The sequence below is a fragment of the Hyla sarda genome, chromosome 1 (assembly GCF_029499605.1).
Source record: "Hyla sarda isolate aHylSar1 chromosome 1, aHylSar1.hap1, whole genome shotgun sequence".
Classification (NCBI taxonomy): Eukaryota; Metazoa; Chordata; class Amphibia; order Anura; family Hylidae; genus Hyla; species Hyla sarda.
The window spans coordinates 14737250-14755376 of NC_079189.1; positions in this window are offsets into that span (position 1 = coordinate 14737250).

Here is an 18127-nt window from a genome sequence, read left to right on the forward strand (position 1 = left end):
TATGTTAGTGTAGTGTAGTGTTTTTAGGTTACATTCACACTGACGGCAGATTACACTGAGTCTCCCGCTAGGAGTTTGAGCTGCGGCTGCTGCAGCTCAAACCTGAAGCAGGGAATTCACTGTAATCCGCCGCCAGTGTGAATGTAACCTGTACATTCACATGGGAGGGGGGGGCAAAACTACAACTCCCAGCATGCACTGACAGAACGTGCATGCTGGGAGTTGTAGTTTTGCAACAGCTGGAGGCACACTGGAAAATACTGAGTTGGGTAATAGAACCTATTACCTAACTTGGTATTTCCCAACCAGTGTGCCTCCAGCTGTTGCAGAACTACAACTCTCAGCATGTACTGATTGCCAAAGAGAATGCTGGGAGATGTAGTTATGCAACAGCTGGATGCACGCAAGTACAACTCCCAGCATGCCGAGACAGCCATTTGCTGTTCCTGAATGCTGGGAGTTGTAGTTTTGCAAGATTTAGAGGGGTTCAGGCTGGAGATCACTGACAGTGGTCTCTAAACTGTGGCCCTCCAGATGTTGCAAAACTACAAATCTCAGCATGCTAAGACAGCAAACTGCTGTCTGAGCATGCTGGGAGTTGTAGTCTTGTAATATCTGGAGGGCTACAGTTTAGAGACCACTGTCAGTGATCTCTAGCCTGAACCCCTCTAAATCTTGCAAAACTACAACTCCCAGCATGCCAACACAGCAAACAGCTGTCAAGGCATGGTGGGAGTTGTAGTTTTGCAACATCTGGAGGGCGACAGTTTAGAGACCACTCTCTAAACTGTCGCCCTGCAGATGTTGCTAGGCAACAGACTCTGCACACGCGGCGTCATACTTACCTCCACCGCCGCCGTGATCACAGCCGCCGCCGCCGCCGGGTAAGTGATCGCCGCCGCCGCCGCCGCTACTGCACGGTTCCCCCCGCTGTGCCCGGACACCGATGGGCGGGCATAGCGCGGGGAACCGAACTTTAACCCCCCCGCCCCCAGTCTGCTATTGGTCGGCCGCTCCGCCGATCAATAGCAGGGATAGGAGGGGTGGCAACCCTGCCACCTCACTCCTATCTCTTCAAGGGGGATCGAGGGTGTCTTGGACACCCCCGATCCCCCTTATTTTATCGCGGCGCCGCGATTGATGGGCAGGGGGAGAGCGCTCCCCCTGCAAACACCATAGATGCCGTGATCAGACTGATCACGGCATCTATGGGGTTAATGCTGCCGGGACCGGCGCGATCGCGGCCCCGGCAGCTGCGGTGGGACTCCGGCTGTGATTGACAGCTGAGTCCCACCCGCGATCTCCTGCGCTGCCCGCGGCAGAGCAGGAGATCGCTTGGACGTATGCATACGTCCATTTGCGCGAACGTGTAATGCGCCTGGACGTATGCATACGTCCAATAGCGGGAAGGGGTTAATAAATATATTACAAAGAACAGGACCCAAGACAGACCCCTGTGGTACCCCACTAGTAACAGTCATCCAATCAGAATAAGTACCATTAATAACCACCCTCTGTTTCCTATCACTGTGCCAGTTACTTACCCACGTACACACATTCTCCCCCAGCCCAATCCCTCTCATTTTATGCACCAAACTTTCATGTGGAACCGTATCAAATGCTTTGGAACAACATGTGACCCCATTTTGGAAACTACAAAATGCACATGGTCCCTGACTTCTATTCCAAACAAATTCTCTCTCCAAAAGCTCAATGGTGCTCCTTCTCTTCATAGCATTGTAGTGCGCCAGCAGAGTAATTGATGTCCACGCATGGGTTATTTCCATACTCAGATACTCAGAAGAAATGGAGTTACACATTTTGGGGGAAACTTTCTCCTATTACCCCTTGTAAAAATGTAAAATTTTTTGCGTAAAAATGCATTTTAGTGGGATTTTTTTTTTCATTTACACATCTGACTTTAACAAAAAGTAATCAAATACCTGTGGGGTGTTAAGGCTCCCTGTACCCCTTGTTACATTCCTTGAGGGGTGCAGTTTTTTTTTTAGTTTTTTTTTGCTGTTCTGGCACCATAGGGGCTTCCTAAATGGACATGCCCCCCCAAAACCATTTCAGCAAAATTTGCATTCCAAAAGCCAACTGTGACTCCTTCTCTTCTGAGCATTGTAGTTCGCCCGCAGTACACTTGACATCCACACATGGGGTATTTCCATACTCAGAAGAGATGGGGTTACAAATTTTGGGGGGCATTTTCCCCCATTACCCTTTGTAAAAATGATAAATCGGGTGGAAAAAGGGCTCACTGGATGCTTTGTTACGTGCCTTGAGGGGTGTAGTTTCCAAAATAGTATGCGGTGTGTTCTTTATATTTGCTGTTATGGCAAGATAGGGGCTTCCTAAATGCAACATGCCCCCCAAAAACCATTTCAGCAAAATTCACTCTCCAAAATCCCATTGTCGCTCCTTCCCTTCTGAGCCCTCTAGTGCACCGACAGAGCACTTTACATCCACATATGAGGTATTTCCTTACTCGAGAGAAATTGGGTTACAAATTTGGGGGGCTTTTTAAAATTCAAAAACTGGGTCTACAAGAACATGTGAGTGAAAAAAAATGAAGATTTTGAATTTTCTCCTTCACTTTGCTGCTATTCCTGTGAAACACTTAAAGAGTTAACAAACTTTCTGAATGTCATTTTGAATACTTTGAGGGGTGCAGTTTCTATAATGGGGTAATTTATGGGGTATTTCTAATATGAAGGCCCTTCAAATCCACTTCAAAACTAAACTGGTCCCTAAAAAATTAAGATTTAGAAAATTTCGTGAAAAATTTGAAAATTGCTGCTGAACTTTGAAGCCCTCTGATGTTATTCCAAAAGTAAAAACATGTTAACTTTATGATGCCAACATAAAGTAGACATATTGTATATGTGAATCAATATAACATTTATTTGGAATGTCTGTTTTCCTTACAAGCAGAGAGCTTCAAAGTTAGAAAGTGGCAAAATCTTAACATTTTTCATGAAATTTTGGAATTTCTCACCAAGAAATTATGCAAGTATCGACGGAAATTTACCACTATGTTAAAGTAGAATATGTCACAAAAAAACAATCTCGGAATCAAATTCATAAGTAAAAGCATCCCAAAGTTATTAATGCTTAAAGTGACAGTGGTCAGATGTGCAAAAAATGCTCTGGTCCTTAAGGTGAAAATGGGCTTGGTCCTTAACCCCTTAAGGACTCAGCCCATTTTGGCCTTAAGGACTCAGACAATTTAATTTTTACGTTTTCATTTTTTCCTCCTCGCCTTCTAAAAATCATAACTCTTTTATATTTTCATCCACAGACTAGTATGAGGGCTTGTTTTTTGCGCGACCAGTTGTCCTTTGTAATGACATCACTCATTATATCATAAAATGTATGGCGCAACCAAAAAACACTATTTTTGTGGGGAAATTAAAACGAAAAACGCAATTTTGCTAATTTTGGAAGGTTTTGTTTTCACGCCGTACAATTTCTGGTAAAAACGACATGTGTTCTTTATTCTGAGGGTCAATACGATTAAAATGATACCCATTATTATATACTTTTATATTATTGTTGCGCTTAAAAAAAATCACAAATTTTTTAACCAAATTAGTACGTTTATAATCCCTTTATTTTGATGACCTATAACTTTTTTATTTTTCCGTATAAGCGGCGGTATGGGGGCTCATTTTTTGCGCCATGATCTGTACTTTTTTTTGATACCACATTTGTATATAAAAAACTTTTAATACATTTTTTATAATTTTTTTTTTAATAAAATGTATTAAAAAAGTAGGAATTTTGGACTTTTTTAATTTTTTTTCGTTCACGCCGTTCACCGTACGGGATCATTAATATTTTATTTTAATAGTTCGGACATTTACGCACGCGGCGATACCAAATATGTCTATAAAAAATGTTTTTTACGCTTTTTGGGGGTAAAATAGGAAAAAACGGACGTTTTACTTTTTTATTGGGGGAGGGGATTTTTTCACTTTTTTTTTACTTTTACTTTTACATTTTTTTACATTTTTTTTTACACTTGAATAGTCCCCATAGGGGACTATTCATAGCAATACCATGATTGCTAATACTGATCTGTTCTATGTATAGGACATAGAACAGATCAGTATTATCGGTCATCTCCTGCTCTGGTCTGCTCGATCACAGACCAGAGCAGGAGACGCCGGGAGCCGCACGGAGGAAGGAGAGGGGACCTCCGTGCGGCGTTATGAATGATCGGATCCCCGCAGCAGCGCTGCGGGCGATCCGATCGTTCATTTTAATCGCGAACTGCCGCAGATGCCGGGATCTGTATTGATCCCGGCACCTGAGGGGTTAATGGCGGACGCCCGCGAGATCGCGGGCGTCGGCCATTGCCGGCGGGTCCCTGGCTGCGATCAGCAGCCGGGATCAGCCGCGCATGACACGGGCATCGCTCCGATGCCCGCGGTTATGCTTAGGACGTAAATGTACGTCCTGGTGCGTTAAGTACCACCTCACCAGGACGTACATTTACGTCCTGCGTCCTTAAGGGGTTAAAAGGGTACTCCGGTGGAAAACGTTCTTTTTTTTTAATCAACTGGTGCCAGAAAGTTAAACAGATTTGTAAATTACTTCTATTAAAAAATCATCGAGCTCTTTGTTCCACAAAGAAAAGCATTTCCACTGTAGTATTCAGCAGCTAATAAGTACTGGAAGGATTAAGATTTTTTAATAGAAGTAATTTACAAATCTGTTTAACTTTCTGGCACCAGTTGATTAAAAAAAAAAAAAGAACGTTTTCCACCGGAGTACCCCTTTAAGGGGATAAAACAACTATCCACCATGGACAACATAATTATTAAACCCACTGACAAAGGGGGGATCGTCATTTTAAACGGAAACAATTACATCACAGAAGCTCTGAGACAAATTTCGGACACTACCTTTTCAAAACCGTTATCTTTTAACCCAATTTGCAAATTTACCAATGAATTGAAAAATTTGGTCACCACCTTTTACAATAAGGGCATTTTAACCCCTTAAGGACCGGGGGTTTTTCCGTTTTTGCATTTTCGTTTTTTGTTCCTTGCCTTTAAAAAATCATAACTCTTTCAATTTTGCACCTAAAAATCCATATGATGGCTTATTTTTTGCGCCACCAATTCTACTTTGCTATGACATCAGTCATTGTGCCCAAAAATCTACGGTGAAATGGAAAAAAATCATTGTGCGACAAAATTGAAAAAAAAACGCCGTTTTGTAACTTTTGGAGGCTTCCGTCTCTACGTAGTACATTTTTCGGTAAAAATGACACCTGATATTTATTCTGTAGGTCCATACGGTTAAAATGATACCCTACTTATATAGGTTTGATACCCTACTTATATAGGTTTTACTTCTGGAAAAAATCATAACTTCATGCAGGAAAATTAATACGTTTAAAAATGTAATTTCCGACCCCTATAACTTTTTTATTTTTCTGTGTATGGGGCGGTATGAGGCGGTATGAGGGCAGTCATTCAGCGATCGGACAGCAAGGAGGCAGGTAGGGACCCTCCTGCTGTCATGTAAGCTGTTCGGGATGCCGCGATTTCGCCGCGGCTATCCCGAACAGCCCACTGAGCTAATCGGCATGGTTTCAGTTTCACTTTAGACGCAGTGTTCAACTTTGAACGCCGCCTCTAAAGGGTTAATAGCGCGCGGCACAGCGATCAATGCCGCGCGCTATTAGCCACGGGTCCCGGCCGTTATTAGAGGCCGGGCCCGACCCGCTATGACGCGGGGCCACGCCGCGGCCCAGCGTTATAGATTGGGAGCGGACACATGACGTTCCAGTACGTCATGTGTCCTTAAGGGGTTAACAAAACAAGAGATTGAATATATCCTGATTCCAGAACCTGCCCACCCTATTTTTTTATTACCTCCCCAAGGTACACAAGGACCCCATAAACCCTCTCGGAAGGCCGATAATATCAGGCATTAATTCCATCACTGCAAACGCATTATATAGACATTATCTTACAAAGGTACGTTATTACCTTAGATCCTATATGAAAGATGCGACAGATTTTTATCTCCTCCAGCCTACCACTAAAATGGGAACAACAATGTTTCTTTGTCACAATGACATATCATCACTGTATACAATTATAGATCACCAACTAGGTCTGAATGCCATTTCATTTTATCTAAAGGTAAAACCCATGGAACAAAGAGATTATTTTTTTTTAAAGGGATAGAATTCATTTTAACTCACAATTATTTTTCATTTTTAAACCATATTTATATACAGCTGAATGGAACCGCGATGGATATGCCTAGTTTTACAAATTTGTTCATTGGAGGCTTTGAAGAGACCATACTATATAACCACCCATTATTCAATCACTTTATATATAACAAACGCTACATTGACGATATTTTTATTATACGGGACGGCTCACCCTCTGATCTTACAGAATTTTTACATTTTCTTAACACCAACAAATGGGGACTTACTTTCTCACATGATGTATATGCTAAGGCTTGTTTCACACTACAAAAATTCTCAGTTTTTAAACATCCTAATGAAATTCTGTCTGAAAACCAGCTGAAAACGGTAGTAACAAAATCCTATACAGTGATCCCCCGACTTATGATGGCCCCGACATATGATCATTTCAACATATGATGGCCTCTCAGAGCCCATCGTATGTTGAAGGCAGCCTCGACATATGATGCTGCTGTGTGTCTGGGCCATCCTACAAACAGCTGTCTGACAGCGCTGACAACTTCAGCAAATGACAGATAGTTGTATAATGTGCCCTGTGTACCCCGTTCTGCCTCCTGTTACTCACATGCTGTCCTGCTAACTCACGCCGGCTTCTATTGTCAGCTCTGTGTAAGCCCCGCCCCCCCAGTGTAGCCATAGCCAATAGCCTGCAGCATCTTGCTGCAGGCATCCAATGAGCTGCTCCCCTTCCTTTCCTATAGAGCTGTAGTCGGCAGGATCATAATGGAGGACATTCTGTCCCCCTGAAGGTATTTAAAGAACTGTACAGTAATGTATGCGATGTCACACATCACATACAATACATAGACACACTATACACCCCATACATCAATGTTTCCCTATCAGTCTGCCTCCAGCTGTTGCAAAACTATAACTCCCAGCATGCCCAGACAGTCAATGGCTGTACATGCATGCTGGGAGTTGTAGTTGTGCAACAGCTGGAGGCACCCTGGTTTGTTAAACATTCCCCATACACTCCACATACAATGGTCATCCCAGAACCAATTAGCAGTTTCCCATAGAGATATGTATTCAACATACAATGGCTCCGAGACCCCAGAACCAATTACCATTTTTACATAGACATATGTACTCGACATATGATGGTTTCAACATATGATGGTTCTCCTGGAACCAATTAATATCATATGTTGAGGGACCACTGTACGTCCGTTAGAAAATCCCATTATAGTCTGTGGGATTTTTCTAATAGCTGTTTTAACCCGTTATAGTCCGTTATTGATAACGGCCGTCATTTTGTGACGGAAGATAGTACGGAAGAAAATAGTTCATGAACTATTTCTTCTGTACTATCTTCTATCACAAAATAATGTCCGTTATCAATAACGGACTATATTGGATTAAAAGGGATATTAGAAAAATCCCACAGACTATAATGGGATTTTCTGACGGACATATAGGATTTTGTTACTGCCGTTTTCAGCTGGTTTTCAGACGAAACTCCGTAAGAATGTTTGTTTAAAAACAGAGGATTTTTGTAGTGTGAAAGGGGCCTAACAATGCCGAATTTTTAGATGTTTGTGTTTTTCGATCTGAAAATAACCAACTTAACACTAAAACGTATTTTTTAAAAGGTGAACAGCAACAGTTATTTAGATTTTAGGAGATGCCATTACAAAAAATAGCTCCTGAATGTACCATATGGTCAATTTAAAAGAATTAGCCGAAACTGCACTTTAGAAACAGACTACGCCCAACAACGCTAACTGCTTACTAACAGGTTCCAAGCTAAAAAAAAAATATCATAAGAAGGTAGTTACCTCTGCAAAAACTTGTGCCAACAAACTTACACAATTCAAACGTTTGCCTAAAACTATTGAGAAAACCTGTACAGTCGATATGTCACAAGACACACGTTGTTGCAATTTTGTTACCACCTACTCCAATAATAACAAGGATATTAAATCTATTTTAGCCAAACATTGGTACATTCTCTAGAATGAGCCTTTTCTGCAAACTCACCTTCCTCCCAAGTAGTGATGTCGCAAACATTTTCGGAAATGTTCGCGAACAGGCGAACCGGGCGAACCGCCATTGACTTCAATGGGCATGCAAATTTTAATACCCACAGGGACTCTTTCTGGCCACAATAGTGATTTAAAAGTTGTTTCAAGGGGACTAATACCTGGACTGTGGTGTGCCGGAGGGGGATTCATGGCAAAATTCCCATGGAAAATTACATAGTTGATGCAGAGTCTGGTTTTAATCCATAAAGGGCATAAATCACCTATTATTCCTAAATGGTTTGAAATAATGTGCTTTAGCCCCCTTTAGGCAGCACATAGAGCCCCCCTTTAGGCATTAGATAGTTAGATCCCCCCTTTAGGCAGCACATAGATTTCCCCATATTAGGCAGCACATAGTTAGAGCCCCCCTTTAGGCAGCACATAGTTAGATCCCCCTTTAGGCAGCACATAGTTAGATTCCCCCTTTAGGCAGCACATAGTTAGAGCCTCCCTTTAGGCAGCACATAGAGCCCCCTTTAGGCAGCACATATTTAGATCCCCCTTCAGGCAGCACATAGATTCCCTGTATTAGGCAGCACATAGTTAGAGCCCCCCTTTAGGCAGCACATAGGTAGAGCCTCCCTTTAGGCAGCACATAGTTAGATCCCCCCTTTAGGCAGCACATATATTCCCCCATGTTAGGCAGCACATAGTTAGAGCCCCCTTTAGGCAGCACATAGAGCCCCCCTTTAGGCAGCACATAGATTCCCCCATATTAGGCAGCACATAGTTAGAGCCTCCCGTTAGGCAGCACATAGAGACCCCTTTAGGCAGCACATATTTAGATCCCCCCTTTAGGCAGCACATAGATTCCCCCTTATTAGGCATCACATAGTTAGAGCCTCCCTTTAGGCAGCACATAGAGCCCCCTTTAGGCAGCGCATATTTAGATCCCCCCCTTTAGGTAGCACATAGATTCCCCCATATTAGGCAGCACATAGTTAGAGCCCCCCTTTAGGCAGCACATAGATTCCCCCATATTAGGCAGCACATAGTTAGAGCCTCCCTTTAGGCAGCACATAGAGACCCCTTTAGGCAGCACATATTTAGATCCCCCCTTTAGGCAGCACATAGATTCCCCCATGTTAGGCAACACATAGTTAGAGCCCCCCTTTAGGCAGCACATAGAGCCCCCCTTTAGGCAGCACATAGATTCCCCCATATTAGGCAGCACATAGTTAGAGCCTCCCTTTAGGCAGCACATAGAGACCCCTTTAGGTAGCACATATTTAGATCCGACCTTTAGGCAGCACATCGATTTCCCCATATTAGGCAGCACATAGTCAGAGCCTCCCTTTAGGCAGCACATAGAGCCCCCTTTAGGCAGCACATATTTAGATCCCCCCTTTAGGCAGCACATAGATTCCCCCATATTAGGCAGCACATAGTTAGAGCCCCCCTTTAGGCAGCACCGGTTTTATTTCACAGCCAAAAAAGGTATTTTTTATTTTTTTATTTGAACAACTGTCACACCAAATGTGATTTGCACTAGTGTGACAATGAGCAAAAAAGGTTGCCAGCGGAGTTCCCCTTTTAAGCAGAGGTCCCCAACCAGGGTGCCTCCAGCAGTTGCAAGACACATGGACTGAACTTATAGCCCTTTTAATACTGTAGTTAGTTGCTTGAAGGAACTTAAGTTTTACACTGGAGTACCCCTTTTAACCAGCGGTCCCCTCCCAACCAGGGTGCCTTCAGCTGTTGCAAGACACACAGACTGAACTTATAGCCCTTTTAATACTGTAGTTAATTGCTTGAAGGAACTTAAGTTTTACACTGGAGTAAAGTGGACCCTGAATACACCACCTAGGAGCAACCTAGCTATCGCTTTCCCTATTACAGCAGGATCAGCTTCTCTGTCCCTCCACTTTCTAAGCCTGCAGCATGCCGAATGAAGGTAAAATGGCGTCCGTGCAGGAGGTAGGAGGATCTGGAAGGGAGGGACTGCTGTTGATTGGCTGTAATGTGTCTGCTGACTCTGACTCACAGGGTCAAAGTATAGGGGGCGAATCGAACTTCACATATGTTCGCCCGGCGATGCGAACGCGAACATGCTAAGTTTGCCGGGAACTGTTCGCCGGCGAACAATTCGCAACATCTCTACTCCCAAGCAACAGGAAACATTCCGACGAGCACGCTCTCTTAAGAATATACTCGCTCCAAGCAACCTCAAAACCATAAAACAAAAAAACCCTCTCCAATTTTCTCTAGAAAAACCGCTGTTTTAAGTGTAATCATACACGCTGTAAATGCTGCTTCAGTATGACACACACGGCACGAGAATTTTGTTCGGAAGTCACTAAAGAAATCTTTACCATCAAATCATACATGTCTTGCGATTCTCAGTAATTACCTTCTACAGTGTAGTGCGGCCTCCAATATATAAGCCGGACAACGCAGTGTTTGAGAAACCGTATCAACAAACACCGTAGTAATGTGATGCTCAAATACCAGCCACATAGTGTGTCACACCATGCATCCACACATCATGAGGGCATGTTCTCAGAATTCAAAATAACAGCCATTGAAGAGATCGACAAAGATATTCCCCAGCGTTTCAATGTTCTTAGACAACGCAAGGATTTTTGTATATACAAACTGCGCACTTTACAGCCCTTGGGTTTAAACAAATTTATTGAGAGCAATCAGTAAATATTTAAATCCTCAGCTATTTATTTATTATTGTCATCATTTGCATTAGTTCTCTTTATATTATATGTATTAGATTTATGCATTTAATGATCCATTTTTAATTGTCAGCTATACCTATATTATATTTTATATTATGTATGCACATCCCTTTATTATACATTATATGTTATTTATATTTTATTTAATATATATGTATATCGGCTGCCCTACCCCCACCCCCCCTTTTTTTTATTTTTTTATTTTTTCTATACAGATATATTAGAGCCCTTCATGCCCATTTCTCTATTTATTTATTGATATAGGTATATGGAGCCTTTTACCCCCATTTTATATATAGTGATGTCATACCATTATTTTACATACAGTCATGGCCCTAAATGTTGGCACCCCTGAAATTTTACAAGAAAATTAGGTATTTCTCACAGAAAAGGATTGCAGTAACACATTTTGCTATACGCATGTTTATTCCATATGTGCATATTGGAACTAAACTAAAAAGGGAGGGAAAAAAAGCAAATTGGACATAATGTCACCAAACTCCAAAAATACTGGACAAACTTATTGGCACCCTTAACTTAATATTTGGCTGCACAGCCTTTGGAACAATTAACTGAAATCAGTGGCTTCCTATAACCATCAATAAGCTTCTTACACCTCTCAGCCGGAATGTTGGACCACTCTTACTTTGCAAACTGCTCCAGGTCTCTTATTGGAAGGCGCCTTTTCCCAACAGCAATTTTAAGATCTCTCCACAGGTGTTCAATGGGATTTAGATCTGGGCTCATTGCTTCCACTTCGGAACTCTCCAGCGCTTTGTTGCCATCCATTTCTGGGTGCTTTTCGACGTATGTTTGGGGTCATTGTCCTGCTGGGAGACCCAAGATCTCGGACACAAACCCAGCTTTCTGACACTGGGATGTACAATGCGACTCAAAATCCATTGGTAATCCTCAGATTTCATGATGTCTTGTACACATTCAAGGCACCCAGTGTCAGAGGCAGCAAAACAACCCCAAAACATCATTGAACCTCCACCCTATTTCACTGTAGGTACTGTGTTCTTTTCTTTGTAGGCCTCATTCTGTTTCCGGTAAACAGTAGAATGATGTGCTGTACTAAAAAGCTCTATCTTGGTCTCATCTGTCTACAAGACATTTTCCCAGAAGGATTTTGGTTACTCAAGTTCATTATGGCAACATGTAGTCTTGCTTTTTTATTTCTCTGTGTCAGCAGTGGGGTCCTCACTGAGGGGTCCTCACAGCGCTGACACTGATGCTCCCTGAGCCGGCAGGACAGCTTGAATATCTTTGGAACTTGTTTGGGGCTGCTTATCCACCATCCGGACTATCCTGCGTTGACACCTGTCATAATTTTTTCTCTTCAGTTCACGTCCAGGGAGATTAGCTACAGTGCCATGGGTTTCAAACTTCTTGATAATGTTGCACACTGTGGACAAAGGCAAATCTAGATCTCTGGAGATGGACTTGTAACTTTGAGATTGTTGATATTTTTCCACAGTTTTGGTTCTCAAGTCCTCAGACTCGTCTCCTCTTTCTGTTGTTCATGCTTAGTGTGGCATACACAGACACACAATGCACATACTAAGTGAACTTCTCTCCTTTTTATCTGCTTTCAGGTGTCATTTTTATATTGCCTATACCTGTTACTTGCCCCAGGTGAGTTTAAAGGAGCATCACATGCTTGAAACAATCTTATTTTTCCACAATTTTGAGCCAATAATTTTGTCCAGCCCATTTTTGGAGTTGGTGTGGCATTGTCCAATTTGCTTTATTTCCTCCAATACACACAAAGGGAATAAACATGTGTATAGCAAAACACTTGTTACTGCAATCCTTTTCTGTGAGCAATACTTCATTTTCTTGAAAAATTTCAGGGGTGCCAACATTTATGGCCATGACATGTACATGCTTTTTGCAGATTATCATTATCACTTTTGCTTATCAAACAGCCAGAAACTCAGCATTTTTTATATATTTATTTATTTCTCTGTTCATGAATTTATCACTAACCATGCTTATACTAATTCCAAATGTCTATCTATTATCTGTATACTAACCCACATGTCCAAGTCCTTTCCCCACAGGCAAATCGCTAGACTATTATTTTCCCTATCAGTATCATTCTACTATACAAATGAGCGGCCCGCCCACTTGCAGTGCACTGAACGCAGGGTCTTGCTTCCTAGCTATGCGTCCCTAGTAACCTTCACACCGCTCCTCTGCTATGTTTATAATCAGAGCCGTGGCACGCTGCTTCTGTTTACATGTTGTGGTGAGCACACCTGGTGCGGAGAATATGCACATCAAGCCTCCTTTCTACTTTCACACCGGACGGAAAAGAAAAAGTTTTACTTCTGGCAACATATTAAAGAGACTTTCCTAGTTGATTGCAGCATTATCTATGTATTTACAGCTGGGATATCATATACTACTTTAGGATATTGGCTTTATCTGTCATTTTATACCTATATCTTTGTGCTCGTTACTTTGACCTCTGACCCTGCCACCATTTTGATTTTCCATCAGTGTGTATAAAACGCCCATTTGTTTGGTGTACTGTATCAATCTGTCAATCTGAAGAAGGGGTTTGTATACCCCGAAACAAGTTACTGATGTTTTATCCCAATAAACCTGAACCTTAATTCATTTCCATGATTCGGTTGTGAGATTCCTCTGGACACCTGCACGAAGGTCACCTTTTTCTTGCCTATCCAGTCTGACTACAGGATTTCCATTTGGATGCATCTTGAGACCTGCGAGCCTGCATGGGATCCCCTACTGTACCTCTGATTGAGGTTATATGCGTATTTAATATACGCTCCAGGTGAGCAGCAATTTTATAGACCCTCTACATCCCTCATGTGGGGCGACCTTTGTTGTCTCCTAGGGTAATGCACGAGGTGCCTTTTCTGGGCCTTCTTTTTTCTACTTCTACACAAGTCTATCAGTCAGACAGTAATACTTTACGCCAGCAAATTAGCAAAGCAATCACTGTCTGACTGTTAGACTTGAAAAATAAGAAAAGTATAAATTCTCCAAGGTGCATCGGAAGTCTTGACAAGCACAAAGAAAAAAGTTAAAAGACAGAAGACAATGCCACCCCAAAGTTTTACTGATATCCCGGCTTTATCAAGAGGAAAGGCAACCTCTGGCATAGAGTCCACTGAGCTAGATAGCTTCTTGCATAGAGTGCACTGAGCTAGACTACCTCTGACATCGAGACCACTGAGAAAGACAACCTCTGACATATAGTCTATGGAGTTAGACTAGTGGACTCTATGCAAGAGACTTTCTAGCTCAGTGGACACTATGCAAAAGGTTGTCTAGCTCAGTGCACTTTATGCCAGAGGTTGTCTAGCTCCGTGGATTCTGTGCCAGAGGCGGTCTAGCTCAGTGGACTCTTTGCCAGAGGTGGTCTAGCTCCGTGGACTCTATGCCAGAGGATGTCTAGCTCTGTGGACTCTATGCCAGAGGATGTCTAGCTCTGTGGACTCTATGCCAGAGGCTGTCTAGCTCCATGGATAGATACCCAGTCACTAGACCCTTACTTATTATCACTGTATAGAATACAAAACTTTACTGGTTAAGTATCACTGTCTAACTAATAGACTTCACACATAAGAAAAATTAGAAATTCTTTATGATGCATCAGAAGTCTTGACAAGTACAATGAAAAAGTTAAGTCCTGGTTTTGCAGTACTTCGCACACCAGGACGTACATTTATGTCCTGTGCATGACCGCGAGCATCGGAGCGGTGCTCGCGTCATACATGGCAGGTTTTGGCTGCTATCAGCAGCCAGGGACCCGCCGGTAAAGGCTGACATCCGCGATCGCGCGGATGTCCGCCATTAACCCCTCAGATCCCGTGATCTGTACAGATCACGGCATCTGCGGCAATGCACATACTAAAATAGATGATCGGATCGCCCGCATCGCTGCCACGGCGATCCGATCATCTGTAATGGCGGACGTAGGTCCCCTCACCTGACTTCGTCCGTCTCCCGGCGTCCCCTCCTCTGGACTGATATCGAGCAGCCCAGAGCAGGAGATAGCTGATAATACTGATCAGTGCTATGTCCAATGCATAGCACTGAACAGTATTAGCAATCAAATTATTGCTATAGATAGTCCCCTATGGGGACATAAAAAGTGTAAAAAATTTTTTTTTTGAAATTTAAAAATAAAAAGTAAAAAAAAAGTGAAAAATCCCCTCCCCCAATAAAAATTGTCAGTTTTTCCCATTTTACCCCCAAAAAGCATATTTTTTTTTTATAAACACATTTGGTATCGCAGCATGCATAAATGTCTGAACTATCAAAATATAATGTCAATGATCCCATACGGTGAACGACGTAAACGTTAAAAAAATTAAAAAGTCCAAAAATGCAGCTTTTTTTTTATCACATTTTATAAAAAAAAAAATTCATAAAAAATTATATCAAAGTTTTATATATGCAAATGAAATGTGGTATCAATAAAAATTTCAGATGTTGGTGCAAAAAATGAGCCCTCATATCACCCTACATACGGAAAAATGAAAAAGTTATAAGTGGTCAAAATAGAGCGATTTTAGATTACTGATTTTGTACAAAAAGTTTTAGATTTTTCTAAGCGGTACAAAAATATAAAAGTATCTAGCCATGTTATCATTTTAATTGTATTGACCCACAGAATAAAGAACACATATCATTTTTACCGTAAATTGTACAGTGTGAAAACGAAATCCTCCAAAATGTGCAAAATTGTGGTTTTCATTAAAATTTCCTCAAAAAAAAAAAAATTGGGGGGGGTTTGCCGTACATTTTATGGTAAAATGAGAGGTTTCATTACAAAGTACATTTGTTCACGCAAAAAACAAGCCCTTATAGCGGTCTGTAGATGGAAATATGAAAGCGTTATGGATTTTAGAAGGCGAGGAGGAAAAAACGAAAATGCAAAAATAAAACTGGCCTGGTCCTTAAGGTGAAAATGGGCTTGGTCCTTAAGGTGTTAAGTGCTATAAATATTAGTCAAAATAACATTATCTACTATTTTAGGTGTTATGCACCGCTCACCAGACAATGTTCTGCTATATGTCAGTTTTACCGTAAAGTGCACTGAGTAAAAATGAAACCCTCCAAAATTAGCAAAATTGCAATTTTCTTTAAAATTTTCCAACATAAAAGATTTTTTTTTTCATTGTACATTTTGTGGTAACATTTCGGATATCATTACAAAGTATATTGGTCTGAAGATGGAAATATGAAAGAGTTATTGCTTTTAGAAGGCGAAGAGGGGAAAATGAAAATGCTATTATTTTTTTATTTTTTTTAGATCAACTGGTTCCGGAATGTTAAATCGATTTGTAAATTATTTCTATTATTTTTTTTAACCCTTCCAGTACGTATCAGCTGCTGTATACTACAGAGGAAATTGTATGGTTCTTTCCAGTCTGACCACAGTGCTCTCTGCTGCTACCTCTGTCCGTATCAGGAACTGTCCAGAGTAGGAGCAAAACCTTATTGCCCACCTCTCCTGCTCCAGACAGTTTTTGACATTGACAGAGGTGTCAGCAGAGAGCACTGTGGTCAGACAGAAAAAGAACTATAAAACTTCCTCTGTAGCATACAGCAGCTGATAAGTACTGGAAGGTATAACATGTTTTCATAGAAGTAAGTTACAAATCTGTTTAACTTTCTGGAGTCAGTTGATTTAAGAAAAATGTTTCCGTTTTTTCATTTTCTATTTTTTCCTCCTTAACTTTAAAAAATCATAACTCTTTAAAATTTTCACCTAAAATTCAATATGATGGCTTATTTTTTGCATCACTAATTCTACTTTGTAATGACATTAGTAATTTTAGCCAAAAATCTACGGTGAAACGGGAAAAAAAATCAATGTGCGACAAAATTTATGAAAAAACACTATTTTATAAGTTTTGGGGGCTTCTGTTTTTACGCAGTACATTTTTCGGCAAAAATGAAAACATATCTTTATTCTGTGGGTTCATATGGTTAAAATGATATCCTACTTGTATAGGTTTAATTTTGTATCTCTTCAGAAAAAAATCATGAATACATGCAGGAAAATGTATACGTTTAAAATTGTCATTTTCTGAGCCCTTTAACTTTTTTATTTTTCTGTGTTCAGGGCGCTATGAGGGCTCATTTTTTGCGATGTGATCTGATGTTTTTAGCTGTATCATTTTTGTTCTGGTCAGACTTTTTGATTACTTTTTATTCACTTTTGATGTGGTATAAAAAGTGATCAAAAATGCACTGTTTTGGACTGGAATTTTTTTGCGCGTACGCCATTAAACGTGCGGTTTAAAAAGCGGTATATTTTTATAATTCGGACATTTCTGCATGCGGTGATACCACATATGTTTATTTTTATTTACACTGTTTTTTTTTTTTATTCTTGGAAATGCCGGGTGATTCAAACTTTTATTAGGGGAAGGGATAATTGAAAGGATTAATGATTTTTTTACACTTTTCTTATGCAATATTATAGCTCCTATAGGGGGGGCTATAACATTGCATGTACTGATCTTTAACACTGATTGATCCATCTCCATAGGAATGGATCAATCAGTGTTTTCGGCGATTGAATGCTCAAGCCTGGATCTCAGGCTTGAAGCATTCATTCGGTGATCGGACTGCAGGAAGGAAGGTAAGAGACCTTCCTCCTGTGCTACAGCTGTTCGGGATGCCGCGATTATACCGCGGCGATCCCAAACAACTCCCTGAGCTAGCCGAGCACTTTTACTTTTGTTTTTAGCCGCGCGGCTCAACTTTGCACGCGCGGCTAAAGGGTTAATAGCGCGCGGCACTGCGATCAGTGCCGCGCACTATTAGCGGCGGGTCCCGGCTTCACTATGACCCCGGGCCCGCCGCGATATGATGTGGGGTGACCCTGTGACCCCGCGTTACATCGCAGGACCGGGACTCAGGGCGTAAGTTTACGCCCTGGGTCCTTAACAGGTTAAGGGGTTAAGTCAAATAAAAGAAAAATATATATATATGTACACACAGTATATACACACATGACATACATATCTATGCACACACAACTCATTTATTACACGGACAGTATAAATCACTAGTGCACTAGACCAGCCCGTCCTATCCCAACTGTAACACAAGTCTTATGCAAGCATCAGCTTTATGTGGCCTTTAGCCTCGGGTTTAATGTGAACACTTTGAGCTAG